General features: G+C 52.1%; 1 long non-coding RNA gene across 3 annotated transcripts in view; it reads right to left on the bottom strand.

Moving 5' to 3' along the window:
- Positions 1 to 21,608, bottom strand: part of LOC116217110 (uncharacterized) — a 60,862-nt gene that overhangs the window by 12,361 nt on the left and 26,893 nt on the right. For all 3 annotated transcript variants that reach the window (XR_014885987.1, XR_014885988.1, XR_014885989.1), the window contains one exon: positions 20,787 to 20,977. This is a non-coding gene — a long non-coding RNA (uncharacterized LOC116217110). The remainder of the gene's footprint in view (positions 1 to 20,786; positions 20,978 to 21,608) is intronic.

The raw sequence follows: 21,608 nt of genomic DNA, 5'->3' as shown, positions 1-21,608 counted from the left end.
AGTTCTGGAGGACCCCCAGGGATGGGGACCCTCCCCCCACAATTCCTGGGCAGCTGTGCAGTGCAGCACTGCTCTTATGGAGAGGAAAAATTCCTAATATCCAACCTGACTATCCCCTGGTGCTGGTGCACCTCGAAGCCATCACCTCTTGTCCTATCAGCATCACTGCAGGAGATTGCACTCACGGAGATGCCAACGTGGGAAGGATGCTGCAGCGCTCCCCATGAGGGGACAGGGCTGAGCACAGCATCAAAGACCCACCACCACCACCACTCACTTGGTATCAGAGCACCAGGGTTGTACTTCCCACACATGCCTATTCCATCCCATAAAGAAACCCTGATCTGTGCCATTCTGCTACAGGAAGCACACACATGCAACCCTCCTTGTGCTCCCAAGCCCAAGGCAACACGCATTTGGTCCCCCCGACATTCAAACCCACCTCTGTTTATTCCTCACCATAAAAGCGTGTGGCCGAGGGAGCACGGACGCAGCAGAACATCTGGGACTCATCTCAGCCCCTTTGTTGAGCAGTGAGTCAACAGAAGGTGTGATGAGAGCCAGATGTTCGGCTGCAGCCATACATCATAAGTGGAGTGGATTACAATAAGGGGACAAATAAAGACGAAAGCCTGGGAGAATATGTAGAGCCCCCAGAGGGCTTTAAAACTGATTTTAAAAACCCATTTCCCCAGATTCAGAAGGAATTTTATAGAGTAGAACCAACATAATGCATAATGTTTGTTGCAAGGCCAGGCGACGCCGAGCCGGGGCTTCAGGCAGGAATGAACCCCCCAGGTTTCCTGGAATGGGGAACATTTATCAGCACCCAGCATCCAATCCCAGCACCCAGCGTCCAACACCCAAAACTTGGCACCCAACACCAGGCATCCGACACCGAATCACAGAATGGCTTAGGTTCTGCCCCCCGTGCCTGGGCTACAGGGGGATGGGGGGGGAGATGTGTCACCCCTTCCCTCCCTCCCCTCAGGCAGGAGAATGCATGTGGTTAAGGAGATAAATGGGATTGTGTTTACAGCTCGAATCCACTCTTCCCTGCGGCTCATCCAGGAGCTCATTTCAAATGGAACAGAGCATCACCCCAGGATGATGTTTTCCTGTTGCTACATGAACACTGCGGCTGCATCAAACCATCAATAGGGAGGAGAGGCAGCCTAGGAGTGGGATGTTCTGCTGAAAGCAGGAGCTGTCGGCTCAGGGACAGCCCCCTGCCCCCAGGGCTCCCTTCTGCCTCCCACAGGCTGTGCCAGCAGCAGCAGAGCAGCATTACAGCACCGCAGGTTTGGTTTTTTTCCTCTGTGCCACATGGTTGCTCAATGCACAGGGCTGTAAATCCACATTCTGGTGTGCTGCCACAGCCTCGGGTGGATATTCCTCCCCATGGAGGGGCTGGTTGAGAGACCGCAGCAGGGCTCAGAGCAGCTCAGCCCTTCGGTGAGGGTTTGCTCAATGCACCTCCAGCCCTGTGAGCAGCACTGACGACCCAGTTCAAGGTGACGAGCTACATAGAAGTAGGCACAGCACAAAAAAAAAAAAAAAAAAAAAAAAAAAAGGAAAGGAATGAAAAAGCAAAGCCCTGCAACAGGAGGCTGGTTGGAACTCAAAGCTCAGGAGCCGGTTTGTGAAATGACCCAAAGCAGCACTCTGGGTGCCGCTCTCCTTTTTATGCAATCTGCTCGCCAGGCAGAAGCACCCAGGACGGGGGGGCCTGCCCCACTTTGGGGCTGCTCCTCTGCCACGCAGCACCAAAGCGCCACATTTCTCACCCATTTCATTGGGCTCCCTGCCCCACATCAGCCCTGCTGAGCCTCGTGCACTGCCAGCGCTCCATCGCATCACGACGGACCCCAGCCCAAGGAGGGACGGCGCTGCTCTGCACCCGTGGGATGACTTGGTTTCCCTGCCCCAGCAGGTTTGTCACGACACAACATCCTGCTTGCTGGCGGGACGCAGCCTGCACCTCCCAGCCCAACAGACACCCATGGGTGCCCCATGAGGCACCACCGAGAGCCGCCCTCCCCGCAGCGCCTGACGCCGGTTGGTTTTAATACTTAATGAGCCAAAAGGCTGGGATCGCTTTTAAGCCTTAAATTGTCTCAGCCCCTTTTTATCTTTAAGAACACAACGAGCAATTTCCAAGGGTAGTTTTGTTTTGTTTTGTTTTGTTTTTTATTTAAAGTTTCTTCTAATGATTCCTGGTAGCTATTATGTTGGAAATAAGGCGCTTTCAAAGGCTGTTGGGATACATTAAATGGTTCATTTTTCAGTCTCAGTTCCTTTTGTTTTTGATCTCCATTCAGATTGATTAAAGACACTGACTGCTCACTTTTGATTAAATCCTAAATCATAACTGGCTTGCAAAACAACTGTGAAAGCTGACATTTATGAAGTTCAGTAAACTAGTTGTAAGAACAGGAGTGCGAGATGGAAAAAAATCATAAAACTCACTTCCAAACAAACACGGGTTGACAGCAAACAGATGGTCAGAGGCTCTTACTTGTAAACTGGAAAAATTAAGATTTGGCAGATTCTGCTAAAAAATAGTTACTAAACATCTTAAAGTTTTCCCCTTCATATCCTGGTGTTGCTCTGGGCATCGGTTCAATATTTTCCTAGGCTACTGCGCAGAAAAGGTTCTGAATACATGAAAGCAGCTGGCATAAAAGGGCTAAGAAATACCGGCTGAGATTTATAGGAAGCGGGGCTGCCAGCATCCCAAAGATGCAGTATTTAAAGCCCGGCACCTCAGCCCACCAATAAATCACTGTAACTTAACAGCACAGCTCTGGTTTCATCTCCAAAGGTGCAGGAGAAGTGGGTAAATGGAACCTTGGTCGATTTTTCCATACTTGTTGACTTACCCTGTGATAATGTTAAGCTAATGTTCTAGGGCTAGGCACAGCCAGGCAGAATTAAAGCTCCCAGCGTGGGTTCCAGGGGGGGATTTGGGCAGAGAGCTGATGGCACCTCCTGCTTGGCGTTGGGAGGGAGGGGAGCGCGGGGACCACATGGATGTGCCACGAGTGATAGCTGGGCTGTCACTGCTGCTCTCCCAGCGATGGAGGAGGGCACAGAGCTCCAACTCATCCTGTGTTGGTTTATTGGTGTGAATTAGACCTGTTTGTGGGTTTGGCTGCTGCTATGGCACATAGTGCTGCTTGACAGGGAGCAGAACTTACAAATCCCCATGCACGCCTCCAGAAGCCCAGGACCCCCTTGCGCCCCTCCCTGCACCACGTAACTGCTGGGATGCTTTCTGAGCTGCCACGCTTCCCTCTTCGCTCTCCTCACGGCTGCAATCCTCACGTAATGCCTCAGGCTCAGGGGGCTCCCTGTGCCCCCCAACCCCACACTACCCCAGCTCTGCAGCAGTTTTCCCATAGCACAGGACCTGACCCCGCACTGTGCAGCAGCCACTTTTCCAGGCTGAGCAGCTGAACTGCTCCGTGTTGGGAGCGGCATCAATAGGGCCTTGTCTGCAACCTGAATTACTGGCCTGCAAACAATCACTGCTGAGCCGGCGTCCAAGTCTCGGCCCTTCCCTCCTCTCCCTCCCCCTCGTGCTCCAACAACCATGAGAACCATTTGCAAAGGGTTTGTGGACCCAAAGGTGTCCCTGGGAGCTGCTGGGAGCAGAGCTCCCCTCTGCTGCGCATCCCAGTGCATGGAGCACAGAGCTTCAGGGGAGCTGCGAGATCAAAGGGAGCTGCAGGAAGGGGGGGGCACTGCAGGGAAAGCTGTGCTGCTGCTGGTGGTGCTCAGCCCCACTGCCCTCACACACACACACACACTCAGTGCACACTTACCTCTGTGCACTGAGCCCACAGGATGCTGGGGTGTGTGTTGGTCAGCTGCAGGGTGGCTCTCTCTTTCTCCCCATAAATGCATCAGAGCGTCCCTGGGATGTGAAATGCCTCATATCAAGCTTTTTCCAAAGCAATTGTCGCACTTCTTTATTTCTGTAAGAGGAGAAATCCCTGGGAAAATCCCTTTGCTGCCTCTGCTTCCTTCCCAGGCAATGCACAGTGCAGAGAGACGCAGAAGTATGTTATGGAGAGAGGAAAACACGCAGGGAAACACTTCTGAACTTCACAGTGCAGCTTTGATCCTCATTGCATCTCTGGGTGAAGCTTCTTTTGGCAGAACCTCTTTTGTCATTCTTACATCTGAATCCCTGGAAAAAGAGTCCCCATCCCATGAGACATCCAAACCTGTGTTCAACAGACTGAAACTACCTTTGCCCCAGAAGGGAGCAGAAAGGTACTCCAAGCCACCAGTTTTCCTCTGAGAAATGCTCAGTGCTGAGCAGAGATCATAAATCAGCAGGGCAGGAATGCTGTTATCCCACAGCAAAAAGCTCTCGGTGGCTCCTTGGACCAGAGGGATAAAAGACAGAGAGATTTATTTTGCAGCCATCTATCTGAGCTAAGAACGCACTCACAGCACTGCCTGCACTGGAGCGGGCAGATGATGGACCTGCTGGAGACAGCTGATTTTCCTTAAAAAAAAAAACAAAACATTGAGTATATGTAGAACTGTGCTCACCTCAGCCCTCTGTAAGTGTGTCTGTTGGACCACAACAGCAGCAGATGCCCAACGCCCGCAGCTCTGTGCCTGTCCAGTTCAGCAGCACGGCACCCACAGCCCATCTGGTTGCTCAGGATCGGTGATGGTGTGCCACCACCTAATCCCCTCCTGTGGAATTTGGGAACGCACTGCAGCCCTGTGCAGCAGCTGGTACTGCAGGGGGTTGCTGGGCAATGCTGGGATTTGCAGCTGGTGGTGCTGATTTGCAGCAGCCCACCCTGCCTGCTGGCACAGAGCCGGGTCTGGATGCTGTAGGGTGATGCTGTGGGTGCCCACGCAGCAGCACCCCAACCCTGGTGGCCCTTGGTGACACTTGGAGCTTGCTGGCAATAAGATCTCCCTGCAAAATTCAGGGTGAGGAGGGCTGCATGCTGGCAGTGCCTTTACCCTGACTATGGAAGGTTTGAAGGGCCACTGTTACCCAAAGCTTAATGAATCTATAGGAACAAAGCTGGGTTTTGCCCCGAAGGAACTTATCACAGATATTAAAACGATATCAAAGAAAAACTGCAGCTTTTTAAAGGGTGCTTTAAAAGATGGGGGAAAAAAAAAATAAATACAGGGATGTAAAAAATGAGGTTCCTGCCTCAATAATGCAGAGGCAGTGGGGGCTGTGGGGTGAAGCTGCTCACTACAGCCAGGGCTGAGTGCTGGGGCTCCTATTGCTGGGCTGTGAGCACTGCCAGCCTTGGAGGCGAGGAAGCACAGGCAGCCCCCAGCCCACCTCCTCTCCAATCCAATTACCCATCCACGAGCAGAAAAATCACAGATGGTTTTGCACGGATTTTCTGAAGAAGTGCTACTCCAAATGCTGTTATCTGGGGAAATGGTAACAAAATGCACCCGGGCACTTAGAACTGCAGCATCTGGAAGGAAAGGATACGAATCTCCTTATGTGCATGGGCAGACTTCCCAGGAGCAGCGTGCTCCTGCAATACCTCTCTGGAGCAGGAAGCAGAGTGAGGATCTCAAATCCATGAGCTGCTGGGAGTCAGCCTTACCCACCTCATCCAGCCCTGAGCTGAAAGGGACAGCAAATGCCTCCATCCCCGGGATGCAGTGCTGTGCAAATCCAAACACCTACGTGCACATGTTGGGCAGCAGTGATTTGCAGCTCCGAGTGCTGGAGGAGACATTGGGAGTAGCTGTGAGCAATGGAGGATGTGAGAAGGAGGATGCTGGGGAGGGAGGAAAGCTTTGTGCTCGGGATCCCTCTGGCAGGTGGAACAGACAGGAGATGGCACTGGGTGTAAAGGAGGCAGAATGAAGGTAGAAGCACAGGGAAGGCTTGGCAGAAAGGGGACTTTGGAATGCCGCAATATCAAAGGGGGTTTTAAAGGACAAGAAGCTGCCATTCAATATCTCACACATCATTCCACTTCAGCTCCAGAAGGACCAGCAGATGGAACAAAGAAATTCCAATCAGAGTTCAGGAACGTGGCCGCGAGGGTCACGCAGCAGCGTGGCATCCCCAGAGCTTCAGGGGCCATAGAAACTCACTGCAGAGTTTGCAGGGGATTAAACCCCCCCGAGAAAGCATTAACATCAACCTAAACCAGAGTGTGGATGTGCTTCCTATCGAGCAATTTATCTTATATACGAATGGCATAATTAACCTGCGTGATACATACGTGTCTTACCACTAGGATGACTTTCACTTAGAAAACAAATGCGTCTTCTAAAGTTTAAGCCCTATTTAAAGGGCTGCTGCTCCATGAATCACTCTGCTCGTGAAGGCTGCTTTACTAACGCCTCTCTGGCTTCACGCAGGCGAGCAAAAGGCAGAGAGCTGCAAATGACTGGGAATCACAGACATCCCCCGTCATACAGAACTGTCTTTCAGCAGGTGATGAATGCATGACACGCTCCCAGCCAACGACCGAGGGCTGTTCCATGGTGGCTCCCTCCCAGTTCACAGCTGGGTGCGATGATCATAGAGGTCCTCTCCCATTTAATGATTCTGTCAGTGGGCACAGTGGGGATGGGTTGATGGTTGGTGACCTTGGAGGTCTTTTCCAACCTTTACAATTCTATGACTCCAATGTGTTTTGCTCTCACACTGGAAAGAGACTGGGATGCCTTTAATACCCGTGGGAAGGGAAACGTGGCTGTGGAGCCAAGGCTGATGTCGCTTCTGTCACTTGGCATCACCCTCAGACTGGTTTTAGGGCCAGTTTTGTATCTACTGGTCAACTCATGGAGCATGCAGAGGGACAAGAGCAGGCATTGCTGGTTTACCTCACTTGGTCCACAGCAAGGTTGGATGAATCATTAAACCAATCCAAGCCCTGCGGCTTCACAGTCACAAATGCCTCTATGCAGGCGTGTCCTGCGTGAGCCGTGTCCCCCAGCATGGCCACAAGGACCTCAGTGCTACCTGCAGGATGGAGCTCCTGCATCTACCCCACTCCACCATAACCTCATCACCACCACAGCCCCCAAAATGAGCCCCATGGGAGCTCCGGGCCACTGACAGCACCCAACATAGCTCAAGAAAACTGCAAAGATACCCTTGCAGCTAAACATTTCCTTAACGCAGACACAGCCCCACAGACAAAGCAGAGCCACCTCTGCTTTGCAGCTCCCTGCACAGCCGTCGCCTTTTATTTTTAGTTGATGGGATTTAGCATAAAGTAGTGCTGACCTAGCTGTAATCTAAATAATTTGCAATCGACAGCTATATCATCATGTGCCGTATTTTTGACTTGCAAATAGCTTCCGTGGATGGCGAGGGTGTATTTATTAAACACAGCTAGTGTTGCGTCTTTATTTAGCTCCTTCTGTTACCACACTGTATAATTCATGAAATTGCCTTATAAAGTTAGGGTGGAATTAAAACTTTGACCAGTCCGTGAACCAGAGCTGACACATCCATTATTTTAAGAGGAAAGCTGAGAGCAGCTCAAACCTGTCAAAGGACCTCAGAGCAGGCATGGGCAGCTCCCCAGGCGTGCTGCACGCTCCTCCCGCATGCAGACCTTGTCTTTAGGAGGACCTCAGCCCAATGCAGGTGAGGAAATTCTTTGCTTTCCAACTCAGTGCTGGAGCCCTGCTCCATAGGGGTGAAATTGTGCGCCAAGCCTTCCAAATAGGATATTTTGCAACAGCATGCTCTCTAATAAAATGTTCCCCTCAAATTCATCATCCTGACGCAGGCAGTTCCTTCTCTTACATCAGAGTCCTTGTTTGCCTCTATTCATAAATATTGCATTAGCAGCTGGAGAGTTTCCAGCAAAAAGCAACACGGTTTGGGCATTGCATGGACACAGGCTGAGTGCAGCCCAGCATCTCTGCATCGGTGCGTGGTGGTGGCTGCAACAGAGCGCATGTCCTGCCATAGGACACGTGCCTTGCAGCGAGGTGCCTGCACTGCCACAGGAGATGCAGCCTCAGCAGGGCGCATGGCCAGCTCATCCTGGCTCTCCTTGCAGCACACCCCCCCCAGGAGCCGCCCCACAGGCACTCCTGGCAGCTGAGAACCACATCTCCCCAGAACTGCTCAGGCTGGGACGTGCTGTGCAGCTTTCAGAAATAAATAAATAAATAAACAAACAAACAAACATCAAAATAAAATTAAATGCTGAATATTGGCACTGAACACAACACGAAAGCCCAAATTCAAAACAGTCGCCGAGCTGGAAAAAGTTCCCTGCAAAAAAAAAAAAAAAAAAAAGAAAAAGAAAAAGAAAAAATTTTCCCTACACAAAACATCGGGGGGGGGGGCTCGTGTCAGCTGGCTGCGTGCTGCCACACAGCTCTTCCCACTGCTCCCCACCAGTGAGCAAAGCGCACGGTAGAGGCCCCACTCTGTAATGGGTCAAGCGAGAAGCAGCAGAAAGAAGCCAGGATGCAAACCACGAAGCTCAGCAGGATGAAACGACCTACGGCTGCTCACCACCGTCCCCACCAAAACACTGGACCCCATTCATCCACCGCGCTCCTTTCTGACCCCAAGTGCCTCCGTGCCCAGGGTGGGACTGGGACCCGAGCTGCTCTCCCCCTGCACACACAGAATGCTTTACTGCAGTGAGGAGCCGAGCTCCCAGCCCACCGGGGCGCAGGCACTAAGCAGTGTGGGCTGAATAATTTACAGCAAGCAATTTGCTCGGTGTTACCTCTGCTCCCACGTGGAAAGGCTGCCAGCAGCAGAACGCTCCTCGGATCCATCCGTCATCCCCAACTGTTTCCTATGCAGTTTTTGTGAATGACGCTGGCTGTGCCTGCTTGTTTGCAAACAGCTCCCGTTTTGCCAGCAGCCTGCTTCTCCTGCAAGGAGCAGTGTGAGATGTGGGGCACGGCGTGGGGCTCCCCATGTGTACGACCACCCTGTGCCCCCCACGCACCCACCCTGGGCTCTGCACAGTGCTTGCACCACTGGCTCCCATGCCGCAAGGGAGCAGGGAGGTCCCACCTTTACCTCCATAATCAATAGAGTCATAAAAATCAGGGAGTCATGGAACCTCAGAACTGCAGAGCCATAGAATAGAGCCACAGAACGGCCTGGGGAAAGAAAGGACTTCAAAGACCATGTAGTTTCAACCCCCTGCCATGGGCAGGGTCGCCAACAGCTAAACCATAGACCCATGGAATCACAGAACCATTGACTCAAGGAACTACAGAACCCACATAGCCACAGAAACACAGAGCTACAGAAGGTCTTTGATTGGAAGAGAACATGAAGGCCCCTCTACTCTTTCCTTTAGAGCGTGCATTTTGGCCAGCCCTCAGAGAGGATTCCTTTGGAAGACCAGGGCTGGGGGTTGATAGAACATGCAGCACTCACGGCCCCGATGTGGGAAGGGGCAATGCCCCACCACCCCTCAGCCCAACGCAGACAGGGCAGCGACGTCTCCATCAGCAGCACAGGCAGAGGCTGCACGCAGAGCTGCCACAAATAAACGATCCCCAAATGCCCCCACGGAGGGGAAGGAGCTCTGGGGGTGTTAACATCACCCTCCTCCGCGCCGAGCTATTCGTGGCACTCCATGCCTGTAATAACTGGTGTTTTGGCAGCTGACGCCGTGTAATCGAACCGGGGCTGTCAGGGAAATTTGTAGCTATTTGCTTCACAGGGTTTCTTCATTCCACTCAGCAGCTGTCAGCCCGCGCCGCGTGGTTATTGATGATAGGCGCTAATCATGCAACAGATTCCCCACATAAATCAAGAGGCAGTAGAAAATAAAGTTTCTTCACACTGAGGTCATTTGCCCCCCTCCCAAGTGCCACAGAGAAGAAAAATACAAGCTCGTACTGCTGCTATTAATAACAACCCTCCCCTCCCCCCCCCCAGTCTCCTGGGAAAGGGAGATGGTGTCAAATTTTAAATTACAGCTTTTGTTACATCCACCGAATCGGGTGTTTATAGAGCTAATTACTGGGTACATTCTGTGCGTTGGGGGCTTGCTTTGTGGGCTATCATGGTTGTAAAAAGATCCTGGAAAAGGCTTTTTCCTCCCTTTTCCTCCCCCCCCCCCCCCCCGCCAGGGGCTGAGCAGCAGATCTCGAGTTGTAAGTGACAGCTTAAAGTGCCACCAGGGCGTTAATCCCCAGCAGGCTCTTTTTCCAGCCTGTCTCTATGGCACTGTGAATGGAAGGCTCTGCTCTCCCCTCACATCATCACCACCGCGGAGTGTGACCCAAACTCACACAGCCCCGTGCCCATGGCAGGAAGGCAGTCGTAGCGTCAAGGATGGAAACCATCTCTAAGATCGCGTCCCGCAGCCAACACACCCACCACCCCACTCATAGAATCACAGACTCACGAAGGTTGGGAAAGACTTGTAGGATCCCCAAGCCCACCCCCCCATGCCCGCTGACCACATCCCCAAGTGCACATCCCCGTGGTCCTGGAGCACCTCCAAGGGCAGAGAGCCCACCACTCCCTGTGCAACCTATGCCAGCATATTATCACCTTTCAGAGAAGAAGCGTAGCCTGATATCCAACCTGAACCTCCCCAGCGCAAGCCAAGGCCATTTCTTAGACATAGAATGACAGAACCATTAAGATTGGAGAAGACTTCAAGGATCACCGAGACCAGCCCCGCCACACCATGCTAACCATGTTTCCGAGTACCACATCTCCATGGTTCTTGAGCACCAGCATGCAGATCCCACAGCACTGCCTCCCTCACCCAGCTCCATTTGGAGCCACAGCTGAAGAGGTGATGATTCAGCTCCCTCCTCCCACATCCCCACCCACTCACATCACTGTGGCAGCTCAGCTGAATGGAGCACACCTCGATTTGCCCTTCATTAGGTGCCCACCTGAGCCAGCCCTGCTGAGGGTGGAGATTGGGGTGGATTCCATCTGCGGTGGGGTGAGGAGAGCTATCGGTGTGCTACAGCTCCAGCAGCACCCAAATCCCCAACCTGGGGGACCTCATCTCTTTCTGGTACTGATGCAAATGGGGGATGCTTGAGACATGCCATGGGGCAGCAAGAAAAGAGCTAATCCCAGTTACGGCTGTTTTTTTAATGCATAGATGCCAAATCATAAGTCTCAAGGCTTGCTAATTAGCCCCTTGATTGGCATGCTCGTTACAAAAATGGTTAATTCGCTCGGCAGCGTGTCTCATACAAAAGAGGATCCATCCTTTGAAGGCAAAGCTTTTATCCTTTTCAAACACGTCCTCAAGTTATCAACTTCAACACAACATCAAGGCCTGCTTTTGTTGGAATAATTTAACACTAATAGTTCACGAATGCTGCCACCACTCCTGTTGCCGAGCTGTCAGTGGCTGCAGAGACGTTTGGTTCAAAGGCAGTGCCAGCGTGCAGTGAACTTGGGCTGGTTTTTAAGTTTAAAAACTTGGGTTTTCAGGTTTTTTTTTCCCCCTTTCTCTTGCGGTCTGATGGGGGATGGCCCCACGGCTGTCTGGGCTTGAGGTGATGGGCAAAGCTCAAGGAAGAGCCCGTGCACATAAGGAGAGGGCAGGAATCACTGCCTGCAGCAGCACAACGCGTTGGAAGGTGGATGGGGCAGTGAGAAGCAGCACTGCAGGAGCCAGCTCCAGCTGCAGACCTCAGCCAATTAGCATCAATTACAGCAGTGCAATGTCCTCTCGTAGGCAAAGGAGCCGAGCTGATGCGCAGTGGCGTAAGCAAAGTGTGCCAAGAGGAAAATCGATGCTGGCAAACACAGTGCTTGGCTCCAGGTGGTGCCCTGGGGTTGTGGATACAGGGTGCTGGAGCATCGCTCATGCTGCTCCCCAGCTCCAGCTCCATGCTGTTGCCCTGCGGTTCTCAGTGCCACCCCGAGCTGTGTGCTGGCATCAGGCTCCAGGTCACAGCCTCATGGATTGGCACTGACGCGCTGTCCCCATCGCTGCCCCCACAGCACCATGGCTGGGATGTGCTGTGACAGCAGCCACGTCTCTGGGTTATATCAGATAAATGTGTGAAGCCCATTGGGAGAGCACGGCAGCAGGGAATAGCCAGGATCGGGGGAACAACGCAGCACTTTGGATTGCGCTGCTCCTGGGGACACTCTGTAGGGACAGGACATGCCATGACATGATCACATTTTCCAAAACACCAGCAGAATCACTGCATGCCTTTACCCAGGTGTGGACACCCCAAATTGGTGACATCGAGGCTGCCCCAAGCATGGGGTCAGAGGTGATGGGAACTGAGGGCTTGGGACGTCCCCCCAGTGATGACCCCATTCCCAGCCCCCGGCACAACCCTCTCTGTCTGGGGAAGAACTCTCCCCTCACGCTGATGTGCCAGGACACCAGGAGTGTTTTGGACAACCTCCAAAGGGGAACCCAAACCAGATTTGCAGAGATGGCCCCCGCCAGGATGCGGCTGCGCTGCGCTGTCAGATGTTTCTCTTGGGTTCCACGTGTGGGGCCGGGTGAGTCACAGTGTTGGGTGAGCCCTGCAATAACTCAGCAATGTTTTATTGCAGAATTTAATTATTTTATCTGTTGCTGATTGGGCTCGGCAGGCTGCAGATCCCCTCTCCCCCACCTCTTTTTCCCTTCCCTCGCTTCAGCCTCGGGGCCACCTTCAGCACCTGTGTGCTTCTGTGCATCATCCAGGATGACCTAATCCCACCTGAACAGGGCTCTCCCACTTAGTCCTCCAAATTACATTCTCTTTCCTTTGTTCCCAAGTGCCTGGAAGCAGAAAGGTGCAGGAGATCCCAATCCTATGGCAACCAGATCCTATTGCAGCACCCCGTGGCGGATGGACGCTTTTGTCACCATGCACAACAACAGGACCAACGCACACACAGATTTTATTTTGCTTCTCCTTGAGGCCATTTGCTCTGAAAAAGACAGAGCTCCCGCAGCACGCTGCCCCAGCTGCCACCCATTGGTACTGTGTGAGACGTGGCCCTGTAGTGCCGCCGCATCATCTCCAGACAGCGGCTGTCTGTTCATAAATTATCACACCTACTCCATCCCTTTCAGGTATAAGCAGTAATTTGGCTTTTGGAGAGAAGAAAAAAAAAAAAAGAAAGAAAGAAAGCGTGGAAAGGGGAAAATCATCTTGAGCAAGAAATAACTAAAAATGTGCAAAACAGAATGAAAATGACACTTCAGCTTTAACATCACATCATTAGCAAGATATTTTATCATGCAATTCATCTGCCTACCTACCTGCTTCCCAAACCACAATGTTCCCCTCAGAGTTCTGTTCCTCTTTTGCAATGAACCATAAATTACATGCTGACAGCTTTAATTTGTGCAAAGTATGCCTGGTTGCTTCTGGCACAAGCAGCCGGCTGCTATAATAAGGTCAATATATATTCATTGTCGCATTGCTTGATGTGCCAGATAACACAAAAATGCAGAAATGTGGTAGTTTCTTTGGGGCTACAAAGTGGGAATGATAGAAAGCGGAGAACGCTGCATCTCATCAGGGCACGGCAAGCAGTTGGCTCATCATTTATGCATGGCATGAGCAATGTTATGATTTAACTAATCATCATCAGTTATTCATCCCATTGCTGTCAGGGGACCACGCAACACTTTCATTTCTTGCCAGTTCTGGATAATTTATGTTCCCCTATCATTCGAGGGGGGGGGTTGTGTTTGTTTGTTTCCTCTTTTTCTTTTTTTGCTTTGTGGTTGACCATCAGCAGGTGAGAGCTGGGGCACGAGGCTTGTGCGCAGTGAGGGGAGCTGCTGCATGCTGTGTGCATGGAGCTGGGAGCAATACAACCCGGGTACGAGCTGCTTGCAAGCTCAGCATCAGATCCTGGAGGAGATGGGGACGGTGACAGCAGAGCCCTTTCTGCATCCCACGAGATGCAGAGTGGGTGCTGTGTGTGCCCAAGTGGTCCCTGCGCCCAACACTCCAAACACCGCCACGAACATCTGCAGTGCTCAGCAGCCCCAGAGTCCATCATCTCAAAGCTGCCACCGGGATGGAGGGGAAGGAGCATCGCTGCCTTTGGAACCTGGGAAGCCACCCCTGGGCATGCAAGGGAAATGAGGCTGGTGGAAACGCGTACAAGTTTTGGGGTACAACCATTGAAAAGGCTCATTTTCAGAGTGGAAGCTGCCATCTTGCCATGGGGTATGGCAGAAGGACATGGATGGGGTAACGCTGCTCAACACTTTGCAGCCTTTGCATCAGGATCTGTATCAAGCAGCAGCAAAACCTCCTCCTTGCTTGGAGGACCGACCTGGCTCTTCTGGGCTCCGAAGGGGCCGGAACATGGAAATCCCTGTTGGGCTCTGCCTGCCTGGCCCCACTGCTCCCAGCATGGATGTTACAGCAGGAGAAAAGCCCCTGAAATGCAGAGAGATGGCGGTGTATCTTTTGACCCCCCAACAACAGCCTGACATGGCTGTTTTGGAGGTGTGAAGGCACAACAAGCACAAATGTCACCGCTACACTCGCGGACGTTCTCGTAGAACGCACATTAAGGGAAGTAGATTAGATTGCTTTTCCCTGAGATCATAAGTATTTAAAAAGCAATAAGGCTTAATGCCTGTTTTTCTTACTCTGTAAGGTGGTTGGGGATGATAAATGATAGGCAATTTCATGGTCGGAATTTCAATTTCCCCAAATATTAGTGCCATTCTCCACTTCCGAGAGATCCCTTTTGGCAGTCTCCTGCATTGCCTCCTCCTCTGTTTTCTAATTCATTTTCAGAGCAGAAAGCCATTTCACAGCCTGGCACTGGGCTCAGGAACCCATCGGCACCGGGGATGGAACCACCTCCATGTCAATGAGCTGTTCTGCACGGATACTCACCTGCAGACTAAAAACACCCCGTTATGAACCCAAAAACCATTCTCTGATTCTTTGAAATGGTTTTAGGGAAAGAAAGGAGTTTTGAAAGCTGAATGTTGTTATTTGGCTTTTTGGGGGGACAGAGGGAGAGAAGGAGAAAGATACCTCTCTTATCTTTGAGGATGCTTAGGGGCAGCCAATGTAATTCAAACAGAAAGAAAAGAGCCCAAAGAGTGAAATGTGACAGTTCCAGGGAAGAAGAAGGTTTCACCTGGGACCAATTTTTGTGGCTTTTTTGTTGTTGTTGTTATTGAAATGAAGAAGAAAACCAGACCAGGCCCATCACGAACAGCTACCTGACCCCAGCACGAGGATAACCAACGACCAACCACCGTTGCCTGCCCCATCTCACAGCTCAGGGGATGAACCCGTGGGGCAAGGACGGACCCATGTGCCAACCCCCCCACAGCCTTCGCCATTTCCAGAGGCAATGACTGAGGATGCAGCCCACGGAGCCCCGCCACCCTCATTTCCCCCATGGCCACACACAGGGAGCAGAGGTGTCCATCCGCCAACAGCTCCCAGCCCCACTGATGTATTATTGAAATCCATTACGGCGCGGCGGCTCCGACAGCGCTCTGCGGTGATGTGTCACGGCAGCACCACTCTGGTGATGTACTTACATAATATATCAAAGCCCCATCATCCTGATTATGTTCTAATACAATCTATCAAAATGCCATTGTTCTGGTGGTGCGCCATTATCGTACATCAAAGGAGCGGGGCCCACTGATGTGCCATTACCCAGCATCAAACCCCTGTCAATCTGACGCACGCTGTCACGCGATGGCCACTCAGAAGGCAGTAATAAAATTAAGCTTATTCTTTAAAATTTATCTCTCCATCCATCTGCAGAGAGATATTGATCTAGCATGGGTTGGGGACTGTGTGCGTATCCCATAAGTTAGGGGGCTGGCTGATAAGGCTTCACATGGCTTAGAGCTTTTAAAATGCGTGGAGAGCTTGATTTGTTTTTTTGAGCTCGTGGGTCTACAGTGCAAGCCAGAAAAGGGAAGAATAGCCCTCCTGTGCTCTGCAGCCACACACACGCCCACGTTTTGCAAAGCACTGGGGCACTCTGGCTTCAGAGCGATGCACTCACTGCGCTGCTGTGAGCTGAAAGCCCCATCAAGCTTTTAAAGCCAACAGGTGCTGGGCCTCTTCCAGGAGCCTGAGTGCATTTTTGCTCCTTGATGTTTTCCTGGAAAAAAAAATCCCTCTGTCTTTTGAGGCTGATGGCAATTCTGCAGGAGGAGAGCACCCACTCTGTGCTGTAGGAAGGGCAGCTTCCCTGCTCCTCCCCCCGTGCACAAGGATGCACACTAATGAAACTATGAAAATAAAGGATAAAGGGCAATTAATAATATGTCGAAGAAGAAGAAAAGAAGGCAGCCCTCAGGCTACTCCTGACCCTGGGTGGTTATCATCACGGGGCTGAGAATCCCCTGCTTTCCACGGGAAGGAAGGGGAATAGGAGATACGCACTGAGCTCTTCTATGATTCCATGATGCTCGCTGCAAATAGCTTTGTGACACACAGCAAGACACGGTGATCAATGCACACCAGGCAATGAGCATCATTCCCTTTGTCTCAAGGATGACAGGGTTTCAGCCCAGGCCGGAGGACAGAAACATGGACAACATCATGCATAGCACTGCAGCTGTTGCACACACGTGGCACAGCTTGCAGCAAAGCTCCTGCACTTCTGCACTGAGGATACCTCTCTGGGTTGCCCAGGTCCCAAAGAATCACATCCAAACCAAGGCACAGCAGCAGGAGCCCTCAAAGCATGGCAAGTGCTTTCTGCAGCCTCACTCCCTCCATCCCCTGCAGGGAAGCTTGGTTCTCTTGTGAGCCCACCTTGGTGCTGTGTGATGGGGTGGCCTGTGAGCTCCCCCCCAGCCCTGACTTCAGGGGAACCCACAAGCTGGGGAGCCCAGCACAGGGGCAGGGGTGCTGGACCATGCAAATGAGAACATGCAATTGTTCTTGCAGCAACAAAGTGACTCCAGGAGAGCTCCTCACCCTTCCCTATCCAGGACCCCTACCCTGTTGGCACCCCCACACTGCCAGAGCCCCCCATGCAGGGCCACCCAGTGATGCAGTGCTGTGCCGCGGGCACCTCGCCCCACCCTCACTGTTTGATCCGGCTCCAGAGCAAAGCAGAGGGTGGCTCACAGCATCTACACGTTTTCCAGCTCCCTCCCTCCAATTAGGGCTGCCCAGAGGTGCCGCTCTAATGAGGGCTGCAGGAATTTCCCTGGGTGCTGAGCCGGGAGAGCTGATATGGGGATGCTGTGTCGGCTCTGGGAAACCTCTCCAAATACCTCTAGGGGAAGAAAATCAGATGAAAGCCCTCCCCCTGTGGCACTGGATCTTAGCTTGGAGTTGGGTAGCACCTGCCTGGGTAGGAGGAGTGGGGCAGCCTGTTTTGGGGGTTTGGAGCCACGTGGGCAGCAGGGAGAGTGCAGAGCAGGTGGCGGAGGGAGGGGGTCAGAGCTGTGAGGCATCCCTGGTCATGCTCTGCAATGCTACTCCAGCACTCCCATCTGAAAGATAACAGCTCCGAGCCTCCCTGCAGCACGGAGGGGTTCTCGGGGCTGTCCTCGGTCAGATGGAAAAGCTTTTTCTTTAAAGCCCCTCTTCCTTAAGCCCTCTGGGTTTCTCATTGGGTTTCTCCCTCTCTCTAGAGCTGGCTATTAGCTCAGAAACTCCTGCTGTCCAGCAGCACAAACGGTGCCTGAGTGCTTGCTGCAGGTGATAGGGATCAGAACGTCCATGTGTCCATCCATCCTCAGGTGCCCCAGCAGGAGGCTGGTCCAGCTGGCTGCAAAGAGATGCTGAAATGGGAAAATAGCAGCTATCATCCCCAAAAATGGGACAGGTGGGAACAACAGAGGTGGGGACACCAAAGGGAAGACAGCAAGGGGTGGGTCAGCAAGGGAGGACAAGAGGTTGGGGACGCCAAGAGGGACACCAAACAGCAGCAGCAGCACCTGGCATGAGGCATCTGGTGCCAGGAAGGGGAGAGTGGAGCAAACCACCCACCGCGATGCTATGAATGAGGAGTTTTTCCCATCTGCCTGAAACCGATATTAAAAAGAAACCGCAGGAATGCTGGATGCCTTCCATCCCGTTTCGCACCTTTGGCAACCCAAAACACGCCGCAGAGCAGCTGGCACCAGAGGGGCTCTTCCTGCAGCCTGTGTGCTGGTAGGAACGGTGCTGAGCTGCAGGAACCTCCCAGGTTCCCTCTCCCATCCCTGGGGCGGTGCTCCTTGAACCATCCAGCCCTCCCCGTGCAACCAGTTGGAGCAGAAAAGAGCTTTCGTTTTCCCTGCAGGTGTCATTAATGCAGCAGCAGTGCTGGCATCGCCGTGCCCACCTCCCAGCCTGCAGCCCTGACCCCCTCCTGCACCTGGGCAGCAGTGCAGACACAGCCCCACATGGTGGCTCTTGGGCAGCAGTGCGTTGCCTCTCGCACCCATCCTCACCTCTGCAGGAGCCCTTTCTCAGGAGCATGGGGACGAGAGTAAGCAAACAGCCAGATAAAAGGCACAGGTTTTAACCTGTCCGTTGCAGCAAGAGACCGGATAATGTGATTAAGTTGCCTAAGAGTCAGCTTAAGGCTCGTTGGTTAATTAGAAGAAAAATATTCGTCGGCCATGCACCACCTGCAGCATCCCCAGCACGATGCCCCCACGATGCACGATGCACACCGGTGTCGCTCCAGGAGCTAATTGCTTCTAACGAGGAGCAAGCACACTTTCATCCCAAGAGCAGCGATGGATCCGAGACCCAGCTGCAGGGCTTGCTGTACTTACTGATCGCTTTTACCCTTTTTTCTCGGGGCTGCCCTTCCCAGAGCAGCGTCCCCTCCCTGGCGGCACAGGGCAGCATGCAGCACCAGCCCCGCAGGCTGCACCAGGCAGCAGGGAGACGCCTCCAGGCTTAGGAAATAACAATTTTAGAGCAGACCCTGAGGCAGGGCGGGGATGGTGGGGCTCGGGGGCACGGACACAGGATGCAGGCGGGGGTCCCGGCCCCTCCCACTGTTTATTTTTGTGTATCTTTGGGAACGCGGCCATCGGAGGCAGGCAGGGCTGTTTAATCAGGTCCGTGTTTACCTTCGGAGCCACTGTACAAACAACACGCTGTGGGTAAATTAAACAAACACCGGTTATAAAGTCGACATAATCAGCTTAAACTCAAAGGATAATTACAAGAGTCAGAATCTACAGTATCATAAAGATAGGAGGCCAAGGACTGGCTGCAGTACCAGCAAGCTCTGGAAGATAACCTTGCGAGCTGCAATTAACTCGCAGGCTCTGACAGTTACCGAAACCCGAAATGAAAATAGCCCAAGGAAAACAAACACGGGGTTTGGCACTCCTGGAGAAATTTAAACCTAAACATACAAATTAAAAGCACCTCGAGAGGCAGGGTGGGATTTAATAACATAATGTCTCCCATTCACTTGAAAGTAATTGATGCACAATGAGAAACCCTTTCTGTCAGCACAGGCAGTGGGAAAACCCGCCGAGTGGCGGTGGAAATGGAACCCTTTTCATGTCGGGGCGGTGTATTTCAGAGCGGTGACCTGAGAGGAGAAAGCCTGCAGGGAAATGGCTGATTCCGAGAGATTGCTAACAGGTGAAGCAGCCATGCCAGCACGGCCCACGCACAGCGGTGGCACGGCAGTATCCATCACTGGTCTAGTGTTAGGTATGGAGGTTGGTGGCCCTGCCTGCAGCAGGGGCACTGGAGCTTGATGACCCTTGAGGTCCCTTCCAACCCAAGCCATTCTGCGATTCTATGATTAGCACAGAGGGACGCAGCAGAGCTGGGAGCCCCGGGATGGCGGTTTTATTGCATATGGGGGTACGGGGGGGCTGGAGTGTGGGCTGACGGGAGCAAAAAGCAAAGAGCAACACGTTGCTGCTTACGACAAAGCGGCGGGGAGCAGCAGCTCTCCTTGCAGGCTGGGAAACAAGCGCCTTTTAAAATGAAAGCCGATAAAGCGCTGAACCCGGTGCTTCTGCTCGCTTGTAAATCACAGCGCTGCGCTCGCTAATGGCTCCGGCAATGGGAGTTCAAAGGCAAGAAGTAACCTAATTATGAAGTTTGTTAGATTTATTGTCAGTTAATAACAGCGTTTTCAAAGATGCGATGACTAAGATCAGTGGGTTTCTCATGCTTTGCCTACTCCTCTCTTCCCAACAACTATTCTAGGTCAAATTCATCGCGCTGAGCTTCTTTTCCATCACACAGAGTGAGGACACTTAGAAACGAACCTGGCAGAGCTGTGATTAGCATAATGAGGGCAGGTGAATGTATTGTACTTCCTTCTGGCTTTTTTTTGGTTCGTATTGCGAGCAAGCAAAAGGTGTCAAGAGCTGCTGGCAATTTTTGCAAATATTAAGGTAATGAAACAACTAGAAGATGCTGAATTATTAAAAGTTCTCCAGCATTTCTGATATTTTATTCCTTTTATTAAATGTGTAAGTGAAGGATCACAGAGCTGGGCTGCCTTCCTTCTCCCACGCCTTTCCCAAAAGCGGTGGAGAGGAGAGAAATTCAAACTCAGCCCCGGTGCCTGCTGTGATCAGAGGCATGCGGCGGCAGGGCTGAGCTCTGGGTGAATGAATAAATGCAAACAATGGGGTGCAGGAGCTGTAGGAGCAGTGGGAGCATCTCCTGGGCCCTGCTCGTGGGTTGGGACCAGAGGCTGGAGGGGATAGTCAGAACAGGGCCAGCATGGGACAGCTTGAAATAAATGTGAGGATAAACAAAGCAAGTAAAGCATAGAGAGCAAAGGCCACCTCAATAAGCAGCAGTCACATCCCATCCAGAAAGCTTTTTTTTTATCTAAAAAACTCTTTGATATACTCAAGCCAGAATACTGCAAGAAAGCAAGGCTTACTCACCAACCCCTTGCTCTTTGTAAGCTGAGCTTTGAGGCCACTGAGCACAGAAGAAGGGTGGGAAGGTTTTGCATCACCGTGTTCATCAAGGAGTGCCTGAAGGCAGCAGGAGCTGCAGATCTTCCAGATCCCCATTGTGCTGCTTGGGATGAAAACCCAATTCGTTTGAGGGGCTGGAGCCACTGCAGGCATGGCTGGATACAGCATGAGAAGCTCCGTCACTTTCATCCATCATCCATCTGCAGCACCCATCACGCATCAGCCATCAGCCATCGTCCTCACTACCCACCACCCAACCTCACTACCCATCCCCTAAAGCCATCACCTTCCTCCATCGCCCATCCTCTATCTCCTTCACCCCTCACCCATCCCCACTATCTCCCACCCGTCCCCCAGCCCATTCACCCATAACCCACACCTTCTCCATTGGCACCCAGGAGTGTGGTACCCTGGGGGTGAAGGTGCTGAGCAGAACCACCGCCAGACTTAACCTAGAAATACGTCACCCACATCCCCCATCATCCACTCATGGTCCTAAATCCGTGCCTTTCCCAACCTCAGTGCTTCTATAACTCTGTGTATCTATGAAAGCAGCATCACAGCAGCAAGTAGAAGTGGGTGGAGGGGCGCAGCCCGCCATTGAGGTGCTGCGCTGTATGTTCCCATCCCATTAACCAAAGTATTCTGCATTAAGCACTCCAAAATAGGAGTAATATTCTAAGCTTAATTATCATTTAAATATAATAGGAATCTGATGTTTCCACCAAGCGACCGTGTGCCAATCAGTCAGCAGTAAGCACCGCGCTTTCTAAACAAATCGTTATT

The sequence above is a fragment of the Meleagris gallopavo genome, chromosome 12 (assembly GCF_905368555.1).
Source record: "Meleagris gallopavo chromosome 12, MGAL_WU_HG_1.1, whole genome shotgun sequence".
In the NCBI taxonomy this organism is placed as follows: domain Eukaryota; kingdom Metazoa; phylum Chordata; class Aves; order Galliformes; family Phasianidae; genus Meleagris; species Meleagris gallopavo.
The sequence above is the reverse complement of the archived record's forward strand: the minus strand, read 5'-3'. Positions and strand labels throughout refer to the sequence as shown.